The following is a 26,988-nucleotide window of genomic DNA, read 5'->3' on the forward strand; positions in this document are numbered from 1 at the left end:
GGTGGGGTTGAAACAGTGGCTGCAACTCTCATTGTCCAGGGCAAGCTGAAATAGCAACTCAGACCTGGGACCTGGTGATCTGAATTCACTGATCAAAAGTTGTGATCGGTGCTCAGCTGTGCCCCCTCCCTCCTGTTCTTGGGGAAGAAGACTTCCACACCCCTCTCCATCTGCAGCAGCCAACCAGGTCCAGACCCCAAGGCAGCCTGCCTCAAGAGTGGGGGATGGGTATCAGCAGCCACCATGGGGCGAGCTACTCACAGTCCTTTACTGTAGTTTCTCAGCTTCATCGTTCACCTCTTCCCTGGATGCTATACAGGGCTTTCCTGGTCTCTGGAGCCCCAGAACAGTTGTTTCAAACAGTTTCTGCTGGTCCACTAGCTGTTTTGAAGGAAGAGTGAGTCCTGGAGCTCCCTACTCTGCCACCTTCCTCAGAAGTTTCTCTATAAATTTACTCTTTTTTTTTTTTTTTTTTTTTTTTAATCATCATTTTATTGAGATATAGTCACATACCACGCAGTCATACAAAACAAATTGTACTTTCGATTGTTTACAGTACCATAACATAGTTGTACATTCATCACCTAAATCAATCCCTGACACCTTCATTAGCACACACACAAAAATAACAAGAATAATAATTAGAGTGAAAAAGAGCAATTGAAGTAAAAAAGAACACTAGGTACCTTTGTCTGTTTGTTTGCTTCCCCTACTTTTCTACACATCCATCCATAAACTAGACAAAGTGGAGTTTGGTCCTTATGGCATTCCCAATCCCACTGTCACCCCTCATAAGCTACATTTTTATACAACTGTCTTCGAGATTCATGGGTTCTGGGTTGTAGTTTCATAGTTTCAGGTATCCACCACCAGCTACCCCAATTCTTTAGAACCTAAAAAAGGTTGTCTAAAGTGTGCGTAAGAGTGCCCACCAGAGTGATCTCTCGGCTCGTTTTGGAATCTCTCTGCCACTGAAGCTTATTTCATTTCCTTTCACATCCCCCTTTTGGTCAAGAAGATGTTCTCCATCCCACGATGCCGGGTCTACATTCCTCCCCGGGAGTCATATTCCACGTTGCCAGGGAGATTCACTTCCCTGGGTGTCTGATCCCACGTAGGGGGGAGGGCAGTGATTTCACCTTTCAAGTTGGCTTAGCCAGAGAGAGAGGGCCACATCTGAGCAACAAAGAGGCATTCAGGAGGAGACTCTTAGGCACAAATACAGGGAGGCCTAGCCTCTCCTTTGCAGCAACCGTCTTCCCAAGGGTAAAACTTATGGTAGAGGGCTCAACCCATCAAACCACCAGTCCCCTATGTCTGTGGTCATGTTAGCAACCATGGAGGTGGGGTAGGCGAATACCCCTGCATTCTCCACAGGCTCCTCAAGGGGGCACTACATCTTTTTTTTTTTTTTTTTTTTTAACTTTCCCTTCTATTTTCAAATCAACTGTATGAAAAAAAAAGTTAAAAAGAAAACAAACATACAATAAAAGAACATTTCAAAGAGACCATAGCAAGGGAGTAAGAAAAAGACAACTAACCTAAGATAACTGCTTAACTTCCAACATGTTCCTACTTTACCCCAAGAAAGTTACATAATATAGCAACATTTCAGTGAACTTGTTCCTACTACATCCATCAGAAATTAACAGACCATAGTCATTTCTGGGCATCCCCAGAACGTTAAATAGCTTATCTGTTCTTCTTGGATTATTGTTCCCCCTTCCTTAATTGCTCTCTACTGCTAGTTCCCCTACATTCTACATTATAAACCATTTGTTTTACATTTTTCAAAGTTCACATTAGTGGTAGCATATAATATTTCTCTTTTTGTGCCTGGCTTATTTCGCTCAGCATTATGTCTTCAAGGTTCATCCATGTTGTCATATGTTTCACCAGATCGTTCCTTCTTACTGCCGCGTAGTATTCCATCGTGTGTATATACCACATTTTATTTATCCACTCATCTGTTGAAGGACATTTGGGTTGTTTCCATCTCTTGGCAATTGTGAATAATGCTGCTATGAACATTGGCGTGCAGATATCTGTTTGTGTCACTGCTTTCCGATCTTCCGGGTATATACCGAGAAGTGCAATCGCTGGATCGAACGGTAGCTCTATATCTAGTTTTCTAAGGAACTGCCAGACTGACTTCCAGAGTGGCTGAACCATTATACAGTCCCACCAACAATGAATAAGAGTTCCAATTTCTCCACATCCCCTCCAGCATTTGTAGTTTCCTGTTTGTTTAATGGCAGCCATTCTAACCGGTGTTAGATGGTATCTCATTGTGGTCTTAATTTGCATCTCTCTAATAGCTAGTGAAGCTGAACATTTTTTCATGTGTTTCTTGGCCATTTGTATTTCCTCTTCAGAGAACTGTCTTTTCATATCTTTTGCCCATTTTATAATTGGGCTGTCTGTACTATTGTCATTGAGTTGTAGGATTTCTTTGTATATGCAAGATATCAGTCTTTTGTCAGATACATGGTTTCCAAAAATGTTTTCCCATTGAGTTGGCTGCCTCTTTACCTTTTTGAGAAATTCCTTTGAGGTGCAGAAACTTCTAAGCTTGAGGAGTTCCCATTTATCTATTTTCTCTTTTGTTGCTTGTGCTTTGGGTGTAAAGTCTAGGAGGTGGCCTCCTAATACAAGGTCTTGAAGATGTTTTCCTACATTATCTTCTAGGAGTTTTATGGTACTTTCTTTTATATTGAGATCTTTGGTCCATTTTGAGTTAATTTTTGTGTAGGGGGTGAGGTAGGGGTCTTCTTTCATTCTTTTGGATATGGATATCCAACTCTCCCAGCCCCATTTGTTGAAAAGATCATTATGGCTCAGTTCGGTGCCTTTGGGGGCCTTATCAAAGATCAGTCGGCCATAGATCTGAGGGTCTATCTCTGAATTCTCAATTCGATTCCATTGATCTATATGTCTATCTTTGTGCCAGTACCATGCTGTTTTGGCAACTGTGGCTTTATAATAAGCTTCAAAGTCAGGGAGTGTAAGTCCTCCCACTTCGTTTTTCTTTTTTAGAGTGTCTTTAGCAATTCGAGGCATCTTCCCTTTCCAAATAAATTTGATAACTAGCTTTTCCAAGTCTGCAAAGTAGGTTGTTGGAATTTTGATTGGGATTGCATTGAATCTGTAGATGAGTTTGGGTAGAATTGACATCTTAATGACATTTAGCCTTCCTATCCATGAACATGGAATATTTTTCCATCTTTTAAGGTCCCCTTCTATTTCTTTTAGTAGAGTTATGTAGTTTTCTTTGTATAGGTCTTTTACATCTTTGGTTAAGTTTATTCCTAGGTACTTGATTTTTTTAGTTGCTATTGAAAATGGTATCTTTTTCTTGAGTGTCTCTTCAGTTTGTTCATTTCTAGCATATAGAAACATTACTGACTTATGTGCATTAATCTTGTATCCCGCTACTTTGCTAAATTTGTTTATTAGCTCTAGTAGGTGTATCGTTGATTTCTCAGGGTTTTCTAGATATAAGATCATATCATCTGCAAACAATGACAGTTTTACTTCTTCTTTTCCAATTTGGATGCCTTTTATTTCTTTGTCTTGCCGGATTGCCCTGGCTAGCACTTCCAGCACAATGTTGAATAACAGTGGTGACAGCGGGCATCCTTGTCTTGTTCCTGATCTTAGAGGGAAGGCTTTCAGTCTCTCACCATTGAGTACTATGCTGGCTGTGGGTTTTTCATATATGCTCTTTATCATGTTGAGGAAGTTTCCTTCAATTCCTACCTTTTGAAGTGTTTTTATCAAAAAGGGATGTTGGATTTTGTCAAATGCTTTTTCAGCATCTATTGAGATGATCAATTGATTTTTCCCTTTCGAGTTTTTAATGTGTTGTAATACATTGATTGTTTTTCTGATGTTGAACCATCCTTGCATGCCTGGAATGAACCCCACTTGGTCATGGTGTATGATTTTTTTAATGTGTCTTTGGATTCGATTTGCAAGTATTTTGTTGAGGATTTTTGCATCTATATTCATTAGGGAGATTGGCCGGTAGTTTTCCTTTTTTGTAGCATCTTTGCCTGGTTTTGGTATTAGATTGATGTTAGCTTCATAAAATGAGTTAGGTAGTGTTCCATTTTTTTCAATGTTTTGAAAGAGTTTGAGTAAGATTGGTGTCAGTTCTTTCTGGAAAGTTTGGTAGAATTCCCCTGTGAAGCCATCTGGCCCTGGGCATTTATTTGTGGGAAGATTTTTGATGACTGATTGGATCTCTTTGCTTGTGATGGGTTGGTTGAGGTCTTCTATTTCTTCTCTGGTCAGTCTAGGTTGTTCATATGTTTCCAGGAAATTGTCCATTTCTTCTACATTATCCAGTTTGTTGCCATACAGTTGTTCATAATATCCTCTTATAATTTTTTTAATTTCTTCAGGATCTGCAGTTATGTCACCTTTTTCATTCATTATTTTGTTTATATGGGTCTTCTCTCTTTTTGATTTTGTCAGTCTAGCTAGGGGCTTGTCAATCTTGTTGATCTTCTCAAAGAACCAACTTTTGGTGATATTTATCCTTTCTATTGTTTTTTTGTTCTCTATGTCATTTATTTCTGCTTTAATCCTTGTTATTTCTTTTCTTCTACTTGGTTTAGGATTGGTTTGCTGTTCATTTTCTAGCTTCTTCAGTTGATCCATTAGTTCTTTGATTTTGGCTCTTTCTTCCTTTTTAATATATGCGTTTAGTGCTATAAATTTCCCCCTTAGCACTGCTTTTGCTGCATCCCATAGGTTTTGGTATGTTGTGTTCTCATTTTCATTCGTCTCTATATATTTAGCAATTTCTCTTGCTATTTCTTCTTTAACCCACTGATTGTTTAGGAGTGTGTTGTTTAACCTCCAGGTATTTGTGAATTTTCTAAGTCTCTGATGGTTATTGACTTCTAATTGTATTCCATTGTGGTCAGAGAATGTGCTTTGAATAATTTCAATCTTTTTAAATTTATTGAGGCTTGTTTTATGTCCCAGCATATGATCTATTCTGGAGAAAGTTCCATGAGCACTAGAAAAGTATGTGTATCCTGGTGATTTGGGATGTAATGTCCTGTAGATGTCTGTTAAATCTAATTCATTTATCAGATTGTTTAGGTTTTCAATTTCCTTATTGGTCTTCTGTCTGGTTGATCTATCTATAGGAGAGAGTGATGTGTTGAAGTCTCCCACAATTATTGTGGAAACATCAATTGCTTCCTTTAGTTTTGCCAATGTTTCTCTCATGTATTTTGTGGCACCTTGATTGGGTGCATAGACATTTACGATTGTTATTTCTTCTTGCTGAATTGCCCCTTTTATTAGTATATAGTGGCCTTCTTTGTCTCTCAAAACATCCCTGCATTTGAAGTCTATTTTATCTGAGATTAATATTGCTACACCTGCTTTCTTTTGGCTGTAGCTTGCATGAAATATTTTTTTCCATCCTTTCACTTTCAGTTTCTTTGTGTCCCTGTGTCTAAGATGAGTCTCTTGTATGCAACATATTGATGGTTCATTTTTTTTGATCCATTCTGCGAATCTATATCTTTTAATTGGGGAGTTTAATCCATTTACATTCAACATTAAAACCGTGAAGGCATTTCTTGAATCGGCCATCTTATCCTTTGGATTATGTTTGCCATATTTTTCCCTCTCTCTATTAATATCCTTTATTGTACCCATACCGAATCTCTTTAGTACTGAACCTTTCTCCAAGTCTCTCTGTCCTGTCTTTGTTTCTCTGTCTGTAGGGCTCCCTTTAGTATCTCCAGTAGGGCAGGTCTCTTGTTAGCAAATTCTCTCAGCATTTCTTTGTCTGTGAAAAATTTAAGCTCTCCCTCAAATTTGAAGGAGAGCTTTGCTGGATAAAGTATTCTTGGCTGGAAATTCCTCTCACTCAGAATTTTAAATATATCGTGCCACTGCCTTCTCGCCTCCATGGTGGCTGCTGAGTAGTCACTACTTAGTCTTATGCTGTTTCCTTTGTATGTGGTGAATTGCTTTTCTCTTGCTGCTTTCAGAACTTGCTCCTTCTCTTCTATGTTTGACAGTGTGATCAGTATATGTCTCGGAGTGGGTTTTTTTGGATTTATTCTATTTGGAGTTCGCTGAGCATTTATGATTTGTGTATTTATGTTGTTTAGAAGATTTGGGAAGTTTTCCCCAACAATTTCTTTGAATACTCTTCCTAGACCTTTACCCTTTTCTTCCCCTTCTGGGACACCAATGAGTCTTATATTCGGACGTTTCATATTATCTATCATATCCCTGAGGTCCATTTCGAGTTTTTCAATTTTTTTCCCCATTCTTTCTTTTATGCTTTCATTTTCCATTCTGTCATCTTCCAGGTCACTGATTCGTTGTTCAACTTCCTCTAGTCTTGTACTATGAGTGTCCAGAATCTTTTTAATTTGGTCAACAGTTTCTTTAATTTCCATAAGATCATCCATTTTTTTATTTAGTCTTGCAATGTCTTCTTTATGCTCTTCTAGGGTCTTCTTGATTTTCTTCATATCCCGTACTATGGTCTCATTGTTCATCTTTAGTTCTTTGAGTAGCTGCTCTAGGTGTGTCTCTTCTGGTCTTTTGATTTGGGTGCTTGGGCTTGGGTTATCCATATCGTCTGGTTTTTTCATATGCTTTATAATTTTCTGTTGTTTTTGGCCTCGTGGCATTTGCTGACCTTGATAGGGTTCTTTTAGGGTTTGTAGACCAGTTGAAGTCCTTATCTCTAATTTATCAGATCTACAGCTTCGTGGAGTACACTTTCTCTAACTAACCAGCAGGTGGCGTCCACGAGCCACCTGTTCTCCACAAGCCAGATCTCCCCTGCTTAGCCTTTTTGGTGAGTGGGGGAGTGAGTCTTGTGGGGCCCAATTGGTGTCCCAAGCTTGCGTGTGTATTTGGTGTTGCCTGCCCTGTATGTGGGGCGTGTTTCTGGGCAGTCGGGGAGGGGGGGGTGGCCCTAACAATCAAATCTCCCTGATGATCCTAGAGTTTTAAAGCTACTGCAATAGTCTAATCCTTCAGTTCAGTCCTGCCACAGTTTGTCTCTGCCACTGACCCACAAGTCTTTGGTATTGGCGTATGGCTCCTGAGACTTGCAAGTGGGCCCCTCTTCCAGGCTGTGCACCCCGGGTCCTCTGTTGAGGGATGACTGTGCTATGTCACAGGTGAGTGCCGTCCCCCCAGGGCAGTTCTGGGCTGCTGGGCTGTGTTGGGAGGCTCCCAGTCTGTTCAAATGATGGCTGAATGGGGCTCTGTTAATTCACACTGCTCCCCCTTCCCAGCTCTGGGACATTCAGCTGAGGTTGCAGGGAAGGCTAATGTCCACGCCCAGTTTTGTGGTGTGTGCCTGTTATTTGAAGCACTTCCGTCACATTGGGTTGTCTGGGGCAGCTCTGGGCTATGGGGCTGGCGATGGGCAGGAGTGTTTCCTGTCCACCAGGATGGTGGCTGTGAGCGGACACCCCCCTTTTCTTGGGAAGTTGTGTTGTTTAGTGAATTTTCTCAGCCACTGGATTATTGCCTTTTGTCTCAGAGCTCTCTTAGTTCTGCTCTTGACTTGACGTGCCCAAATTTCAATTCTTTGAAGCTTTCTGTATTGAGCTTCTTAGAGTAATTGTTTTAGAAAAAGCAAAAAGGATTTAAAAAAAAAAAAAAAACAAAAAAAAAAAAACGGCCCTCCTCAGAGATCTAATGGGTTATTGAAATGCTAATAGACAAAGCAACCAGGGCCATTAAGGAAAGGTGCACAGGGCAGAGAGATCAGCCTTGCTTTGGGATTTGCATATGCGCCTCAAGGCCTGATCTCCGCCCTTCCCCTTTCTGTGTTCACCAAAACTCCAAAAATCCTCTGCTTTTATTTTGGAGTTTTTCGTGTTGTTTTTTTTCTATGCCTGTCTCCTCTCTGCTGGGCTGGCTGCTCTCAGAGTCTCTGGTGTCTGGTCTCAGTCTATCTATGGTTGGAGTTTGAATCAGTAGAATGAGTTTCCGATAAGAGCAGCCACTGCAATTCTCCCTTCTCCTTCCTGGAGCTGACAGCCCCTCCTCCCCCGGGACTGAGCCTGGCAGGGAGGGGCGCGGGTCCCCTGGCCGCAAAAACTTACAGATTTCGCTGATCTCAGCAGTTCCACGTTTTCATGAGTGTTGTATGAAGTATGCCCAAAGACAGATTGCTCTGTGGTGTCCAGTCCACGCAGTTCCTGGCTTTTTACCTACTTTCCTGGAGGAGTAACTAAAACATACAGGTCACCAGTCTGCCATCTTGCCCCTATAAATTTACTCTTAACTACTGCCCTTCAGTCCCAGAGAAAGCCTCAATGCCAATCCATATACGTAGGTCCAGACATTCACTTTCTTCTCTGTTGACTCTTTTCCACCCATGAGTTTGTCGATGTACTCAAGTTCCTGCTACCTTAGAAAGAGTCTACCTTGGTCCCTCTCTAGCTACTATTCCACTCTCTCCTCCTTTTTTCAGACAAACTTTTCAAAGAGTAGTCTCAACTCCCCATTACTCTTCAACCCACTGTACTCAGGACACATATATTATTAAGGAGGCATTTGTCTCTTAAAAACCAAATCCATGAGATATCTTTCAGTCCCTTAACTTACATTTGACATCTTTAATGATCCCCTCCTTGAAATTTTCTGTGCCCTCGGCTTCCAGACCATGTCGTCACTGGCTGCTTTGTAGGAGCCTCTTCCTCTGCCTGCCTTTTAGATGTGGCCACTCCCCAAATTCTGACCTTGACCCCACTGCTCTTCTTCGTGCACATATTCTCTCTGGTGACATCATCATTTCTCATGGCTCCACTACTTCCTACAGGTTAGCAACTCCCAAATCTCTATCTCCAGCCAGACCTCTCTCTTGAGCTTGACAATTATTTAGCAAACTGTCTGCTGATGTCTCCACCTAGAAGTCCCAACAGGCAACTCAAACTCAAGATATCTAAAAGAAACCACTCACTTCCTCATCCACGTGACTTACACCAATTCTTCCTCTTGATATACCCTCTCTCAGTAGAGTAATATTATCCACCCAGTCACCCAAGCTTGATATCTCCCAATCATCCTTGACTTCCTCACTTCTTATCTTCAAATCACCTATATGGTAGATTGAATTATATACCCCAGAAAAAACATGTTAATCCCTTTCCTGTGGGTGTATACCCAGTGTGAATAGGACATTTTGAGGATGTTATTTTAAGTTAAGGTCTGGCCGACTGAATCCTGATGGATCTTAATCCTATTACTGGAGGGCTTATAAAGAAAAAGCCATGGGGAAGAGCTAGAAGCAGGAAGTCAGTGGGAACCAGAAAAGAAAGGCGACAACATCACCAAGTGTTACAGTTTGCTAATGCTGCTGGGATGCAAAATACCAGAAATGGATTGGCTTTTATAAAAGGGGGTTTATTTGGTTACACAGTTACAGTCTTAAGGCCATAGAGTACCCAAGGTAATGCATCAACAATTCAGTACCTTCACTGGAGGATGGCCAATGGCATCTGGAAAACCTGTTAGCTGGGAAGGTATATGGCTGGCATCTGCTCTGTAGTACTGGTTTCAAAATGGCTTTCTCCCAGGTTGCATTCCTCTCTAGGCTGCAGCTTCTCTTCAGAATGTCACTCTCAGTTGCTCTTGGGGCGTTTGTCTTCTCTTAGCTTCTCGGGAGCAAACGTCTGCTTTCAAAGGCTGTCTCCAAAATGTCTCTGTAAACTGCAGTTCCTCTCTCAGCTCCTATGCATTCTTCAATGTCCCTCTTGGCTGTAGCAAGCTCACTCCTGTCTGAGCTTATATAGCTCTAGGAAACTAATCAAGGCCCACACTGAATGGGTGGGGTCACACCTCCATGGAAATTATTCAGTCAGAGTTATCACCCACAATTGGGTGGCACGCATCTCCATGGAAACAATCTAATCCAAATATTCTAACTTAATCAATACTAATATGACTGCCCCCACAAGATTGCATCAAAGAACATGGCTTTTTCTGGGGGCATAATATATACAAACTGGTACACCAAGTGACAAGAACACCAAAACAAACAAACAATCAAAAAACAGGGATTGCTGGCCAGCCAGAAGGCTATTATCCTTGGGAGGAAGCAAGCCTTCTAGTTTAAGATTAAGACATTCCTAAATAAACAAAAGCCAGGGGAGTTTGTTACCACTAGACTGGTCAGACAAGAGATGCTAAAGAGAGTTCTGTAGGCTGAAAGGAAAGGATAATAGATAATAGATCAAAGCCACATGAAGAAATAAAGATCTCCATTGAGGGGAATAACAAGACAAATATAAACACAGTACTATTCTATCTTTGGTTTGTAACTCCACTTTTTACTTCCTATGGGATCTAAAAGGCAAATGCATAAAATGTAATGAGAAATAAGTGTGGACTCATAACATATAAACATGTAACTTAAGAGAATAACTACATAAAGGTGGAGGGACAGAGGGGTACAGGGACATAGTTTGCATATGCTATTGAAGTTAAGTTGGTATCAAAGCAAACGAGATTGTTACAGATTTAGGATGTTAATTTAAGCCCCATAAAATGAGAAAGAAAATGTCAGAGAATATACAAGCTCATAGAGACAAAAATTAGAGTACTGGTTGTTAGCGGCAGGGGCAAGGAGAATGGGGAGTTAACACAAGACCAGGTATAGGGTTTTAGTTTGGAGAGACTGGAAAGTTTTAGAATTGAAAGGTGGTGAGGGTATCACAACATAGTGAATGTGATTAATATCACTGAATGGTATACTTAGGAGGAGTTGAGAGGGAAAAGTTTATGTTGTATATATGTTCCTACAATTTAAAAAAAGAATAGAAAGAAAAGAACAACTAAAAAGACAATAACAATTAAAGGCAATATATCATCCTAGACAGGATCTAGTAAGGGAGGGAGAAGGCTCTAAAGGACATTACTGGGACTTATGTAAAAAATTGTAAGCATTGTATCAATTATAAGCTTTATATCAATGTCACTACAGTTGAGGTGGATATATAAATGAATATCCTTGTTCTTAGGATGTATACATGGCACTGTTAAGTGTTCAAGAAGCATGATACATACAGCCAAGTGTTCACAAGATGGAAAGGAAAGAAAAGGAAAGTAGGGGAAGGGTGAGGGGAAAGGGAAGAGGAAGGGGAAGGGGTAGAGGAGGAAAGGAAAGAAAGAAAGGAAAGAAAAAGGAAGAGAGAATATGAGAATGATATGGCAAATGTGGCAAAATGTTAAAACTTGTGGCTCTGGGTATCTAGGGAGGCAGGAGTGGTGCTGGAGTTCTTGGTATGACGTTTGTATTATTTGTGTTAACTGTTCTGTAGGTTTGAAAGTATTTGGAAATAAAAGTTTAAACTTTAAAAAAACAATCTCAATCTCAAGACCCTCCCAGCTACTCAATGCCCCACAGCAGCAATGCACAAAGCTGTGGCTTACACCAACCTGTCTGCCTTGAAGGCCTTTCCCTGTCTCCTTGATGACTCTTAGCATCCTGAACAACTCAGACGGAGAGTCAGGTTTTCAGAAAACCCATTCTAATGCCTCTTCAACCCACTCTCCCGTCTGCATCCAGCACTCCCTGTCTGTGCACCCACAATGCCTCTTCCTTATATTTCCGGGATCTTTACATGCACTTCTTCTAAGCTCCCTGATGGAGGGGCCAGGTTCGCCAGCATCCTGATGCCCCCATGCCCATGCCTGGCATAGACTTGAGGCATAACAGAGTTGAAGGAAACTGAAGCCTGGTGGGGAAGCACCATCAGTCTCATCTTACAGACGAGGGACATGAAGCTCAAAGATTGGCTGACTGACTTTTTTTTTTAAACAGACTGAAATTTATCCATCTGTCAAACTCTGGAGACCAAGGGCCAGGCAAACATCCCATTAGACAACAAATTTGGTAGAATTTCAATCTCCAACTTCATGTCATTATCTGATTTAAGCTTCTTCCTCCTGTTCCTCCTCCTCCTCTTCGTCGTCCTCATCAGAGCTGAAGGTGCCATCGGGCAGACTGTAGATGCGGATGACCTGCTTGTTGGGGTCCTTGAGGATGAAGTACTTGCCCTCCTCAGGATTCATGCAGATGTTGATGATGCAGCACAGGATGCCCCAGGCATTCTGTACGCTCAGGTTGATCTGGCTGGCAAACTCATTGGGCTTGAACTGCTGGGTACCCAGGATCATGTGGCGTGAGGAGTCCTTCATGTGGTACTGGGATACGTACCCAAGCTTGAGGTACTCAGATACAGCTAGCAAAGCACAGCAGGTCCAGTGGGCCAATTTGTAACTGTTCTTCAGCTCAGTGGCAATGACGGCATTTCTCTGAGAGTCCAGCTTCTGGCACCAGTCAACGCCATTACAGTGCCTGGAATCCCACTCGTTGAGGGTCTTGATGTTGATAAAGAATACTCCTCCATTGGCTCCAGTCATTACACCATTGTGTTCAAAATGGACAATCAGGTCAATGTCATCACCAAGCTTCCAATGGCGATAACAGTAGGCAACAGAGGCAATTTCATTCTTATCCATGTCATCCTCCACAAACAGGTTCAGGCTGGGGAAGTTGCACCTTTCCTTCCTCATTCTCAAGCACTACTGGGAGAAGCTGTGGTTGATGTAGGTGGCTTCCATGGCTAGGTTGCAGGGTGAGTTGAAGGAATTGCCTTTCTCCTGAGGGGGCTTGTTGGCTGTCTCACTCACTATCAGGAGGTCAAAGTCAGAGTTGTCCCTCTTGTCAAAGAAGAGCTTGGACCCAACTCTCTGGAAGACGATATCCCAGGAACACACCGAGCTGGTACAGCTCATCAGTGTGGCCAGAATGGCATCAGTGGCAAACACATTCCCCTGAGTTTCTGCCAGCTTTTGGATGACTGGGTCGTCTGTGGTGGTGACAGTGTGGAAGATACACTTGATGCTCTGCATGACTTCTCACTCCTCGTGGTGATGCGGTCAAAGGCCTTATTGTAGTATTCTAGGGCCCCACGACACTCAATGTCCTGTGGCTCTGATACTTCCAAGTAGCACATCTTCATTAACTGAGGAAAATCCATTTCCTCTTTCACTTCCCAGTCACTACGAACTTCAATTGAAAAGTCTCGGGGCTTCTGTGATTTTTGGTCCCATTTTTGTCGCACTCCAAATTGCTTCTGGAATTTCTCCTGCAATCGTATGTGTCTCTCTCTTTCTGCTTGGCACTCTTAGGCAGGGTCTGCAGGTTGAATTGGAGCATGTTCAGTTGTGCAGGTTTGAATGTATTATATTCCCCCAAATGCCATTATCTCTGATGTAATCTTGTGTGGGCAGACTTATCAGTGCTGATTAGATTATAATTCTTTGAGTGTTTCTGTGGAGATGTGCCCCACCCAACGATGACTTTGATTGGATGATTTCCATGGAGATGTTGCCCCACTCATTCAGGGTGGGTCTAAATTAAATCACTGGAGCCATATAAATGAGCTGACACACAGAAGGAACTCAGTGCAGCTGAGACTGACATTTTGAAGAGGAGCTACAGCCAAGAGGGACACTTTGAAGAAAGCACAGGAGCTACAGATGAGAGACAGTTTGAAGACGGTCATTGAAAGCAGACTCTTGCTCCAGAGAAGCTGAGAGAGGACAAATATCCCAAGTGTAACTAAGAGTGACATTTTTGAGGAACTGCAGCCTAGCGAGGAACGTCTTGGGAGAAAGCCATTTTGAAACCAGAACTTTGGAGCAGATGCCAGCCACGTGCCTTCCTAGCTAACAGAGGTTTTCCGGACACCATTGGCCATCCTCCAGTGAAGGTACCTGATTGTTGATGTGTTACCTCGGACACTTTGTGGCCTTAAGACTGTTAACTGTGTAACCAAATAAACCCCCTCTTATAAAAGCCAATCCATCTCTGGTGTTTTGCATTCCAGCAGGATTAGCAAACTAGAACATCCGTCGATCTTTGTCTCTGCGGAGGTTCCACTGTACAAACCTCATCCAATTTCGCTGGTAGACAGTCTTCTGTGTGTATGCTGTACCTACCAGTTGGAAGCTAGTTTCATCCTCCTTGTGGAAATAAGCATACTGACTTCCTCCATCAAACCGAGAGGAGTACTTATTTGTATACCTCTTAACCTGGTATGTGGCACCCGTCCAATCTGCAACATTTCCCAGCTGATCTCCTTTGCTGAATGGTTGGTAGGGCATATCCCGAAACTGCTTGGGAACTGCACAGGGACCCCAGCCTGAGGGGTTGTCCTGGATCATGAGGGTCATGAACTTCGCCATCTTCTAAAACTGTAAGGGCCTCGGCCAGCCTGGATGGAGGAAGATGACACGGGCCAGAGATTGAGCCACCAGCAGCTCTTCCAAGAACCAGGAAAGGAGGAAAGATTGAGTGACTTTAAAGTCACCCAAAGAGAGGTCTAGAAAGGCAACTTAGAATGCAAAAGCATACCAGCTAAACTAAAAATTATGTTTTTCTTGAAAACAGATAGCCTCTCAGACTAAGCACTGTGGGGGCAGGGAATAAGTCTTAAGTTTTACCTTGTTACCCTAGAGACTAAAAGGTGCTACCTGAAATTCAGTAAATACTGAATAAATATTGGTTGACTTACAATGATTATAGAGAAAGGCTCACTTTCACTTACACACATGCAAGAGGGGGTTTGCTTCTTTCCAGCAGATGGAGCCAGAGTTCTGCATCATCTCCAGCTACAGACTGGGTGCCTGGTAAAGGAGCCAGACTTTTTCAAGTGATGCCAACACTAACTTCTAGGCAGTGCCCCCACCTCCCTGCACCCCTGTTTCAGGTAACAGATCTAGCTCTTCTGCCCACATAACAGGCACCTATTCAGACTGACTAGAAGAGTGCTTTTTCCCATCCCATGGCCACAGAAATCAGTCCTGGTTTGGGCACCTGACCCAAGCTAGAAATCTGAATAGAGTCTTACCCTCTGCAGGTAGAGCAAGTCAGCTACTGGCACTACCCAAAAGAGAAATCCCACAAGTTCTTCTGGTGAGCTGCTAGCAGGACCCTGCTTCCTTATCCTCTCATAAACTCAGATGTTCAGCCCTTTCTTCAACTCTGTGAGTCACCTCAACTAACTTTTGAGAAATTCATTTTTAGTTTATGTTTGCCAGATGTCAATTCTAGTTGTTTGCAACCAAGGAAACTTAAAGTAACAGTAAAAAGTGAAAAAGATCTTTCATGATCTGGCTGCCCATGTGCCCATCAGTAACTTTCCTGGCTCTACTCCCTGGAGATGCTAATCAATTTTTTTAAAAATGGAAAAGAAAAAGCAGCTAAAAGGACAATGACAATTAAATGCAATACGTTATCATGAACGGGTTCTAGGAAGGGAGGAGAAAAGGCTCAAAAGGACATTATTGGGAGATATGAAAAATAACCTTTATATTAATGCTAAATTTCTTGAATTTGGTAACTGCACTTAAGGTGGATACATAAGTGAATATCCTTGTTCTTAAGCAATGTACATGGCATTAATAAGTGTTCAAGAAGCATGATGTATATAACCCACATTAAACTGTTCAGAAAATGGATTGTAAGATAGATAAATGGAAGGAAAGAAGGGAGAGAGGGAGGGAGGGGCAAATGTGGCAAAATGTTGAAATTGGTGGTCTGGGTATGGGTAGGGGAGAGGTATGTTGGAGCTCTCTGTATGGGGTTTGTATTATTTTTGTAACTGTCCTTTAAGTTTGAAAGTATTTCAAAATAAAAAGATTTTTTTATAAAAGCATTCAGCTAAGGCATTAACCTTTTGGTTAAAGGCATCTCCAAGAACAAGGGAAGGGGAAGTCATAGATATTTAAAACTCCATATGGTCAAGATCTTATAAAATGACCAAGTTATATATTGTTAAGTGTTACATTTGAAAACTACTTCACAATAAAAGCACTTACATTTAAAGAGACTATATACAAAACATGACTGCACTTATGGATTAGTAATATAATGAAGCAAGTTTTTACATATCCAAAAGCAAAGGATAAGCTCTGTTAAAAATAATTTAACTGAAGAAAGAAGATGAAATGAGTCATAATTATTAATTTTGGGTAATTAATTGGTGATTTTATTATATACTTCCCTACAGTATCAAAACCTGCAGAATCTCATAAGAATATTCGACAGTCATTTGGTAAAAGGAGAGACTAGATGGTCAAGAATTTTATTTCCCAGAGTAACCAAGTTTTTAGTTTTTAATTACTGAGCCAAAACACTTTATAAGTTTCCAGAAATGATAAATATTTTAAAAACATCTTAAGTACCTTCTTCTCTCTTACTTAAAAAATAAAGTAAGATGAAATAGAGATTTGTTGTTTATTAAGAATGGAAATAGTGTGGCTGTGTTTTCCACACTTTGCTTGGAAATCTCCTCAACCAAATATCCAAGTTCATTGCTTACACATTCCACTCTCAATCCAACAATAGGACACAATTCAGCCAAGTTCTCTGCTTTATAAGAAGATCACTTTTCCTCTGGGTTTCCAATTTAACATTCATCATTTCCTTTTAAAGCTCACTGGAATCACCTTTAAAGTCCTTACTTCTACCAACACTCTGTTCAAGACAATATACATTCTCTCTAAGTCAAAAGAAACTTTCTTTATAGCTCCCCTCACAGAAATCTAGGCTTTGCTTTTTGCTATCAAGCACCTCAAAATTCTCACAGTCTCTACCCATTAACCAATTTCAAAGTCCCGTCCACATTTTTAGGTACTTGTAATAGCAGTGGTACCGAAACTGGTACGTTCTAGTACCAAACACTGCCCTAGTTTGCTATGGCTGTTAGGACAAACACCACAAACCAGAAGGCTTAAGCTACAGCAATTCATTGTCTCCCAGTTTTGGAGGCTAGACGTGCAACATCAAGGTCCTGCTCCCTCCTGGAGTCTGTAGCTTTCTGGCAGTTCTCCCTCACACGGCATCACTCCTTGTGTTTGCTCCTCTGCTTTCTGCTGACTTCTGGTTCTGCTCATAAGGACTGCAGTCATGTGGATTAAGGCTCATCCCGGTTCAGTCTGGCATCATCTAAACAGGATCTTCGAGGAGCCTACTCACAAATGAGTCCACACCTTAACTAACAGTAACACCTTCAAAAGTCCTAATTACAGATGGGTTCACACCCACAGGGCTGGGGCTTAGGACTTGAACATGTCTTTGTGGGGATATAATTCAATGTCCCAACAAGCACCAATTGTTATTATGTGTCAGGCACTGTGCTAGGACTCAGGGTATAGTAATAAGATACAGTTCAGCTACTTTCAGTGAGCTTATAGTTCAGTGGGGGAGACAAGGGTCACTGATTATGAAACAATATGCTCAGTGATCTGACAGTTCTGAGAGATCATCTTACATGCAGGGAGTTTCAAACTCATTCTTAAGGAATTTGAATATGAGTATAAATCAAACAACTGTGTCAGGAAATGTGAAGCAGTAATAGAAATGAGTATCTGTTTGGGGGACAGTTCATAAATCTCTTTTAAAGAGAGAACTTATCCTGCTACCTGAGGGAAGCTCTCCTTGTGCTTTGAGTCCTGATAACTCTGTACCACCTCTTTTTTTTTTTTTCTTTTTTTTCATTTTTCCATTTCATGCCATGTATCAAGGTAACCTGGGATTTATTTCACTTCTCCCTATCTGAGACCAAGAACTTTGTCCCTTACCTTTTAAACCACTATAGTGTACAGCATAAAGACTCAACTGTAAAAGGTACTTTAAAAATACTTGTTGAGTTTAATTATAACTGCCACTGACCTGTTAATAAAAGTTTTGTTGCATCCCCTGTCCCCCTTGCAGGAACAAATAAAACCTGGTACCTAGTGGACATCATTCAGTCAAGGTGACAATGTTAAAAGATTAAATTTTTTTCACTTATATAAATCCCAAAACTCTACCAAAAGGAGAACGAAAATGATTAGGGAAAACCAATAATTAATAAGTCTCTAACATTGCTATACAAATTCCATTTACATCAAGACTAGGCCTCTTCCATTCTCAGACCCTCTATTCACATTATATCTCATCTACCACCATGTGTAAAAGAACAACTTGGCCTCGGTTCCCTTTGCTTGCTGATGTAGGTGCACAGCACACATGCCTGTTAGCATTTCCTCGCTATTTTTCCTGTCCTGTTGGCAAACTCTTTTGAATTGGCTTTGGCTACAGAATCAAGAATGTTGAATCATCTGTTATCCAAATATCTCAAATGAATGCCACCACATACAAACAAAATACAAACACATACACACACGAAAGAGAAGGACTAAACAGCCCTGATGACTCAGGATTGACTTCTGAAATACTCATTACAAATCAAAACATAAAATTAATAAAGAATAAAAATAAATGGTACCTAATGGGAGTGTGGAGAAAAGGAGGATGGTTTTAGCTAAATTCACCCCTCTAAAAGTCAGTGTTCAATCCAGATCTACTCAGCCCAATGGCATAACCACAACAAATGTTGACAAACGTATGTATTTGAAATTAGAAAAAAGTTGAACTTAAAACTGTATCAGAGCACAAGGGTCCCCAGACAAATTTCAAGGAGAATCTTTTCTAATGAAAGAGACAGGAAAGAACCAAAAACATCCAGGTAGCTAACACAACTTTAAACAAAGAAGTAATTGTGAGCACCTGCTAAGTTTGGGTTCTTTGTGGGCCCTAAGGGCAGCAAAACTATTTACTATTTCAAACTAATTTTGGAAGATTTCGGGTTTTACCACACAGTCATCAATGCTAAGCTGACTTCTGTTTTTCATTCTTTGAAAAATGAAAACTGAAATGTGCTGGTATGAATATATTATGTTCCCCAAAACACCATTATCTTTGATGTAATCTTGTGTGGGCAGACGTATCAGTGTTGATTAGATTGTAATTCTTTGAGTGTTTCCATGGAAATGTGTCCCACCCAACTGTGGGTGATGACTCTGATTGGATAGTTTCCATGGAGGTGTGGCCCCACCCATTCAGCATGGGCCTTGATTAGTTTACTGGAGCACTATATAAGCTCAGACAGAAGGAACAAGCTTGCTACAGCCAAGAAGGACACTTTGAAGAATGCAAAGAAGCTGAGAGAGTAGCTGCAGATGAGAGCAGCCATTGAAAGCAGACTCTTGCTCCAGAGAAGCTAAGAGAGGACAAATGCCCCAAGAGCAACTGAGAGTGACATTCTGAAGAGGAGCTACGGCCTAGAGAGGAACATCCTGGGAGAAAGCCATTTTGAAACCAGAACTCTGGAGCAGACACCAGTCACATGCCTTTCCAGCTAACAGAGGTTTTCCAGAGCCATTGGCCATCCTCTAGTGAAGGTACCTGATTGCTGATGTGTTTACCTTGGTCATTTATGGCCTTAAGACTGTAACTGTGTAACCAAATAAACCCCCTTTTATAAAAGCCAATCCATCTCTAGTGTTTTGCATTCTGGCAGCATTAGCAGACCAGAACACTATATAACTGTGTTTTGCAAAGGTATCAAAAAAGTTACACTATATCATGTTAAAAAACCTTATTTCCATACCCCAACCTTGGAGGGGAAGTCAGAAATGATAAAACAAAATAGCAAGGAAAAAAATAGCGTGAAAATTTATTGACATCATTGATAACCCCAAGGGTGTTGAGGCTTCTTACCAAAGGAATGTTACCTACAGTGAGAAAAAGCAGGTCATATATATTCTAAAAGTATTCACAGAATCCTGATAAATATGGAAGCACATATCCAAATTATTAAATTTCAACATAAAAATAGAAAGCCACTATTAAAATCTAAATGACAGTAAGTTAGTCCCCAACTAAATCATTAAAAATATGAAGCAGTGTCTATATTAAGTTCACAACTCTGGAACACATTTTCCATAAGAGTGGTATAATAAAATCAAGACCAAACCACAAAAGCTTGGTTAATCCAAAATAAGCTAAAAATGGAGTACCAGCAATCAGGAGATATGGAAACTAAGACTTTGGTTCAAATCCCTACAACGGTTTCCTGGGGGATGATGGCTTTGGATAAATTATTTAATGTCTCTGAGTTTCAAATTTCTCATTTGCAAAATAGAGACAGGAATCCCTCCCCTGCCAATTTCATGAGGCTCATACAAGCTCAAATGAGAACAGTATACGTAATACTCAAAACTCTTCCTCCTCCTCCCCAACCCAATCTAGGGGAGGTAGAGGAGGTGACAGGGTGGAGAGGCAGTTCAAGGTCCAGCAACTATGACCATGGACAAAGAGTTTGGACTAGAGCTACCAACACTGGCAGAAGGGAAATCCTGGGCAATGGAGAGCAGCCAGATGAGAAGAGAGTCCCAGCCAAGGCTCCTGCCAAATGTTGAGGAGGGCCATCTTTAAGCACCAGGTCATTTGGGAGTAGGGAATAACTGACATAATCCTTAACTTCAAAGTGCTTATTCAAAACACATGCATTCTTTCCAAAGCTTTAATCATCTGTTCTCATTTAAAAACTCTTTGTTGATTTTGTCTAGCTTTCCATGTCCCCTACAGAAATTTCATCCACTTAAAAGTGGAAACTCAACTGCAAAACTCATATACTTTGTACCCTTAGGAAAAAGATATTCAACACCTTGGAAAAGGTCCAGATATAATCAACGCAAAACCCACACCAAGAGTAGACTCTCAGCCTGATTTCTTGACATACCTTCCCATCCCCACACCAAAATTCTACTTTTTTGGATTCAGACATCTTTTAAACCAGGAACACGGAGAGTGAAGAAAGACTATAAAGTATAAGAGACAAAGTCAAATTTGAGTTTAACAAGATCAGCCATTTACCAGCTGAGTAACACAAGAAAGGTCTTTAACCTCAGTGAGTACCTCAAAAAACCCCAGGAGCTTTACAACTGCCATTCTCTGAGTGATTATCTCCCGACCTACCACACTGAGGACTTCTCTGACACCCTATTTTAAACGTGCACTTTCTACCTGCCATTCCTTATACTTATCTCTAATTTATTTTCTTCCACCTCATTTAGCACCATCTAATATACAAAATGTTTTATGTGTTTATTATCTGTTTTCCACTCAACAAAGATGAAAGCTCGACAATGACAGGGATTTTTGTCCGCTCTGTTTTCGGTTGTACATACTTTGTCCATAGTAGGTACTCAGAAATATCTGATGACTAAATACATGAATATGAGTGAGCTAATTCATCCGTACAATAGCAGGGCTGCTGTGAGAATTATCCAAAAATAAGAAATAAAAGTGATTTCTACACTGGCTGCTATATAGTAAGTGTTCAACAATTGTTAGTTTCCACTCATTTCTAAAGCCAAAATAGCTGGTCAAAAGTTGCAGAATATTTCAAGCAGAAAACTTTTAAAGCATGGCCAAAAGATTGTCGTGTCCAACGAAAAAAAAAAACACAGGAAAAGCAGAACTGCTTTGCATAGCAATACTCTAAGTGTAGTCTATGAACCACGAACTTTGTTATCATTCGGAAATGAAATAAGTACAGAAATTGAGAATAAATATTTAGAAACTTAGCAATTTTACATCTTTTGGATCTAAAGATAAAAAACTGAAGCTTGTATTTGTATGACTTTTTTTTCCATTTTTCCAGTATTCACTTTTATTGACTTTTACAGAAGTATCAGACCATAATGGATTGAAAATTATTAAGGAAAGAAAGAAAAGCCACCTCATTCTTTGACAAGGAGAGTGTGGGAAGCGCTGGCCAGCACTAGGCCAGCTGTGGCTCTAGGAAGCTGCAGACTACCAACAAAGCTAACTTGCACTTACAGGTTCAGAACTGCAGTTCATGCTGAGATCTAGGCCAAAAGAGGTATTGATGATGGGTGGGGAGGCTGTTTCAACGGACAGGAGTTCCTAGGGGATCCAGGCCAATTCTACAATTTAAGTGAATTCCCTAAGACATCAATTCTTAGAAATTTTTTCCTATTACTCCACTGGAAAAAGAGTCCCAGAGACCCAGGCAGACACGGATTACAAAGCAGCACAAGGAAACTTGGGGATAATAGATAATGTTCACTGTTTTGATTGTGGTGATGACTTCACAGGTCAAAACTTATATTGTAATAAGCAAATTAATAAAGACAGAAAGAGAACAGATTACTGGGTGAGGGGAGCTGTGTAGGGAGTGGGGAGTTAATGCTTAATGCTTAATATTTTGGTTTGCGGTGATGGAAAAGTTCTGGTAACGGACAGCAGTGATGGTAGTATAACATTGGGAATGTGATTAACCCCACTGAATTGCATGTTTGGGAGTGACTGAGATGGGAAATTTTATGTTGTATATATTTTCCACAATTAAAAAAAGGCTAAAGAGACAATGACAAGCAAATGCTGTCACAGCAGGCAGCTGGTAGCAGGTTGATTACTTCGGACCACTTCCATCACGGAATGGGCATTTTGTTCTTGTCAGAATAGACATTTACTCTAGATACAGATTTACCTTCCCTGCATGTACCGCTTTTGCCAAAACTACCCCCTACGGACTTACAAATTGCCTTATCCACCATAATAGTACTTCACACAGCATTGCCTCTGATCAGAGAACTCACTTCATATCATGAAGTGCGGTAGTGGGTCTTACCAGGCTCCCCATCATCCCTAAGACTCAATTATGGCTCCTACTCCAGACAATTTTGGCAATTTTCTCCAGGGGGCTACAGATGCTCTAAATCAGTGTCTACTCTACAGTGCTGTTTCTCCCAGAGCCAGGATTCAGGGGTCCAGGAATCAAGGGGTGGAAAGGGGAGGGGCAACATTTTTGCTTCCTGACCCCTCAACCATATGCTTTACTGGACTAGAGGTCTTAGTTCCAAATGGTGGAGAGCACCCACCAGGAGACACAACAATGATTTCATGAACTGTAAGTTAAAACTGCCACCCGCTCACTTTGGGCTCCTCATGCCTCTGAATCAACAGGCAAAGAAGGGAGTTACTGTACTGGCTGGAGTGGTTGATCCAGATTACCAAGCAGAAACAGAAACTGCTACCACACGATGAAAGTAAAGAGGATGTCTGGAATATGAGAGACCCCTTAGGGCGCCTCTTAGTACTACCACACTTTGTGATTAAAGTCAATGGAAAACTACAACATCCCAAACCAGCAGGAAATACTAATGGTCCATGCCCTTCAGGATTAAAAGTTTGAGTCACCCCACCAGGCAAACACAGCCACTGAGGTGCTTGCTAAGGGTAAAGGAAATATGGGATAGGTAACAGAAGAAGGTAGTTGTAAATACTAGCCACAACCCTGTGAACTGCTGCAGAACTGAGGACCGTAATCATATCGCTGTTCCTTACATTGTTATGAATATGTGTGTGTGTATCAAATCTTTGTTTTATTCCCTCTCTTATCCCCTTCTCATATAACATAAGTTGAACTAACTTTACATCATAGTATTTAAGCTACTGGATATCAAGGATAATAGCAAATATCACCCAAGGATTCACATCTTCTTCTGGGGAAAGGTTAGTGTATTTTCAGTTTACACAGGACAGTTGTATCATATGAGATGAAAGTATGAATGTCCTATTATCTTTATCTGGAGAGTAAGTATGGTTTAAGGAGATGTTTGTGGGTGCCAACTTGACAAGAGGTCAACTGTGATGGTTCGTTTCATGTGTCACCTTGGCTAGGTTATGGTGTCCAGTTGTTTGGTCAAGCACCTATCCAAACTAACTATCTAGCACTGCCCTGATTGTTACTGTGAAGGTATTTAGTGGATGGATTTGCAAGTAAAATCAGTTGGTTGCATCTATGGGTGATTGCATCTACAATCAACAAGGAGATTGCCCTCAGCAACATGGGGAATCTCTTCATCCAATCAGTTGGAGGTCTTAAAAGCCAGAACTGAGGATTTAAGAAATCAGAAAGAAGAATTTCTGCCTCAACTTTAGTCAGCCAGCTTACCCTGGGGAATATGGACTTGCCAGACTTCTAGTTTGTGACCTGCCCCATGGAGGTCAGACTTGCCACACTTCAGAATCATCTCTGTCAGAGTTTCCATCTTGCAGCCTGCCCTACAGATTTCAGACTTGTCAGCCCTCATGTCACGTGACAATTCCTCATAGTAAACCTCCTTATAATACACACACATTCGCCAACGTATGATGTTGGACCCGTTCCTCTGTAGAACAGTGAATAATGCAAATGCAATATATGATACTCGACTAGATCTAATAAAGGAGAAGAAAATGCACAAAAGAACATTGGGACAACTGAAAAAATTGGAATATAGACCCCAGGCTTTACATCAATGTTAAATTTCTTGATCTTGATAACTGTACTTAATGTGGTTACATTAAGTGGATATCCTGTTCTTAGGAAACATACATGGGAATATTACATGCTCAAGGAGCATGAGGTATATAACCTACTCTCGAATGTTTAGAAAAGAGACAGAAAGACTGATAGAATATTAAAAACGTCTCAAAATGTCAAAAGCTGGTATATCTGGGTATCCAGATAGGAGATATATTGAGTTCTTTGTATTGGCTTTGTATTATTTTTGCAACTATCCTAGAAATTTGAAATTATTTCAAAATAAAAAGTTTTAGAAAACAATCATCTATCATGAAATTCAAAATGATCAGCTTATTGTATGCCAACCATATCTCAATACAGGAAATTTATGAAGAGTAAAAGAGAATAGTAAGTCACCAAGGGTGTAGATGCAAAGTCAGAGTTAGGACATAAGCCCCATAAAATAAAATAGCAGCAGACCCTCAAAATCCTCACTCAAAATAACTTTTCTAGTGGTTTTGTAATTGGTCACCCATAATACAACCGGTATTTAAAATAAGCTCAGCATATATTAATTTTGCATGGTTTTTTAAATTACTCTTTGGCAACAGCTACACTAACTTCATATTTTCCAACAGAACTTCACCCTTTCCCCACACTTTTTAAAATTTAAGAGTCAATGGTTCTTGGCTTGGAGACAAGCTGTTAGTCAAATCTGGCAGAGTTCCAGAAGAACAGATGTTGTTGAATGAGATGTTCTCCCTCAGCATTTCAAGAGTCTCTAGCTGTCTCCCCCATACATCCAACAGCTTTAACCCTAAATACCACCTTTGACCCCAGTCCTCTGTCCCCTCTATCTGTATTTTCTGATCATACAACGTTACATGCTGAACAGTCGGAAACTAAAAAGTGAGTCTTCAAAGAAAGAAAAACTTAAATACTTAAGATTCACTGTCTAAAACATTTCTTACTCCTACTTCTATCATTTCATTAATAAACATTTACACTATTCATATATTATATGAAACTGCTTTGTTCACTATTAAATGCAATTCCAAAGTGAGGTATTACAACATTCTTATAAAACTACCTAGTGTCCCACTGAAGTTGAGTAATGTGGATGATAAGCAGTTATGCACTTCCATGTTTATTTTTAAAGAGTTTGCAAATAGCTCAAAGGGAATGTCTAGCATAGTGGAACTGTAGCGGAATGTGGACTCAAAATATTCCATGATTACTATTCACACTAACTCAACCTACAGAATCACATTTTTTGCAAATCTCTTTAATGTCTGCTTTAATAGAATTGAAACTGGATTTTCATATCTGCCTTTTTATGCAATTTTTTTTTGCAATATAGGCTTTTTTTTTTTTTAATTAGAGAAGTTGGAGGGTTACAAAGCAATGATGCAAAAAATACAGGATTCCCATACACCACCCCACCACCCAACCCCCCATACCTTGCACTGGTGTGGAACATTTGTTACAATTGGGGATAGCATTTTTAAAATAACTGTATTATTTTGTAACAGTAGTTACCTTTGTTACAATCGATGAAAGATTATTAAATTCATATTATTATCTATTATCCATTTAGTACCCTATTATTAACACTTGCATTAGTATCATACATTTGTTATAACGATGAAAGAATATTATTATACTTGTACTATTAACTACAGTCCTTCATCTACAATAGAGTTCACTGTGTTGTACAGTCCATGTTTATCTTTTAATTTTTATGCCGGTAATATATACATCCTAAAGTTTTCCCTTTTAACCACATTCACCTCTAGAATTCAGTGCTGTTGATTACACTCACTATAATGTGCTATCATCTCCACAAACCATTTGCACACCTCTACCATCAACCTAAACAGAAATTCTGTACAAGTTAAGCATCAACTCCCTAATCTCTCACCCCAATCTATCATCTGGTAACATATATTCTAGATTCTAACTCTTTGAGTTTGCTTTCTATACTTAGTTCATAACAGTGATATCATACAGTGTTAGTCCTTCTGTGTTCTGGCTTCTTATTTTACTCAACATAAAATCCTCAAGGTTCATTTATGTTGTTGCATGTATCAGGACTTTGTTCCTTTTTACAGCTAAATAATATTCCACTGTATGTATATACCACCTTTTATTTACCCATTCAGCAGCTGATGCACCCATGGGTTGCTTGCATCTTTTGGTAATTGCAAACAATGCCACTAAGAATATCTGTGTAAATATCTGTACAAGTCTCTGCTTGAAATTCGTCTGTGACTATGCCTAGCAGGACTGCTAGATCATATAGTAACTCTACACTTAGCTTCCTGAGGAACTGCCAAACTGTCTTAGACAGTAGCTGCACCACTGTACATTCCCACCATCAAAGAATGACTCTTCCTATTTCTCCACAAACTCTCTAATACCTGCAGTTTTCTGTTTTTTCCAATAGTGGCCACTCTAGTGGTTGTGAAATGACATCTCGTGGTTTTAATTTGCATTTCCCTAATAGCTAGTGATCTTGGGCATCTTTTCATGTGCTTTTTGGTCATTTGTATTTCCTCTTTGGAAAACTGTCTATTCAAGTAGTCTTTTGCCCATTTTTAAATTGAGTTGTTTGTTTTCTTATTGTTGAGTTGTAGGATTTCTTTATATATTCTGGATATTAAACCCCTTTTGGACATGTGGTTTCCAAATATTTCCTCCCACTGAGTAGGTTGCCTTTGTACTTTCATAACAAATTCCTTTGATGCACAAAAGTTTTTAAGTT

General features: G+C 40.2%; 1 protein-coding gene and 1 pseudogene across 1 annotated transcript in view; both read right to left on the bottom strand.

The window, feature by feature from the left end:
* LIMS1 (LIM zinc finger domain containing 1) overlaps window positions 1–26,988 on the bottom strand; it is a 200,505-nt gene that overhangs the window by 132,090 nt on the left and 41,427 nt on the right. The window lies entirely within an intron of this gene.
* On the bottom strand, window positions 11,552–15,205 carry LOC119512340 (annotated as a pseudogene).

Source organism: Choloepus didactylus, chromosome 17 (genome assembly GCF_015220235.1).
Source record: "Choloepus didactylus isolate mChoDid1 chromosome 17, mChoDid1.pri, whole genome shotgun sequence".
Taxonomy (NCBI): domain Eukaryota; kingdom Metazoa; phylum Chordata; class Mammalia; order Pilosa; family Megalonychidae; genus Choloepus; species Choloepus didactylus.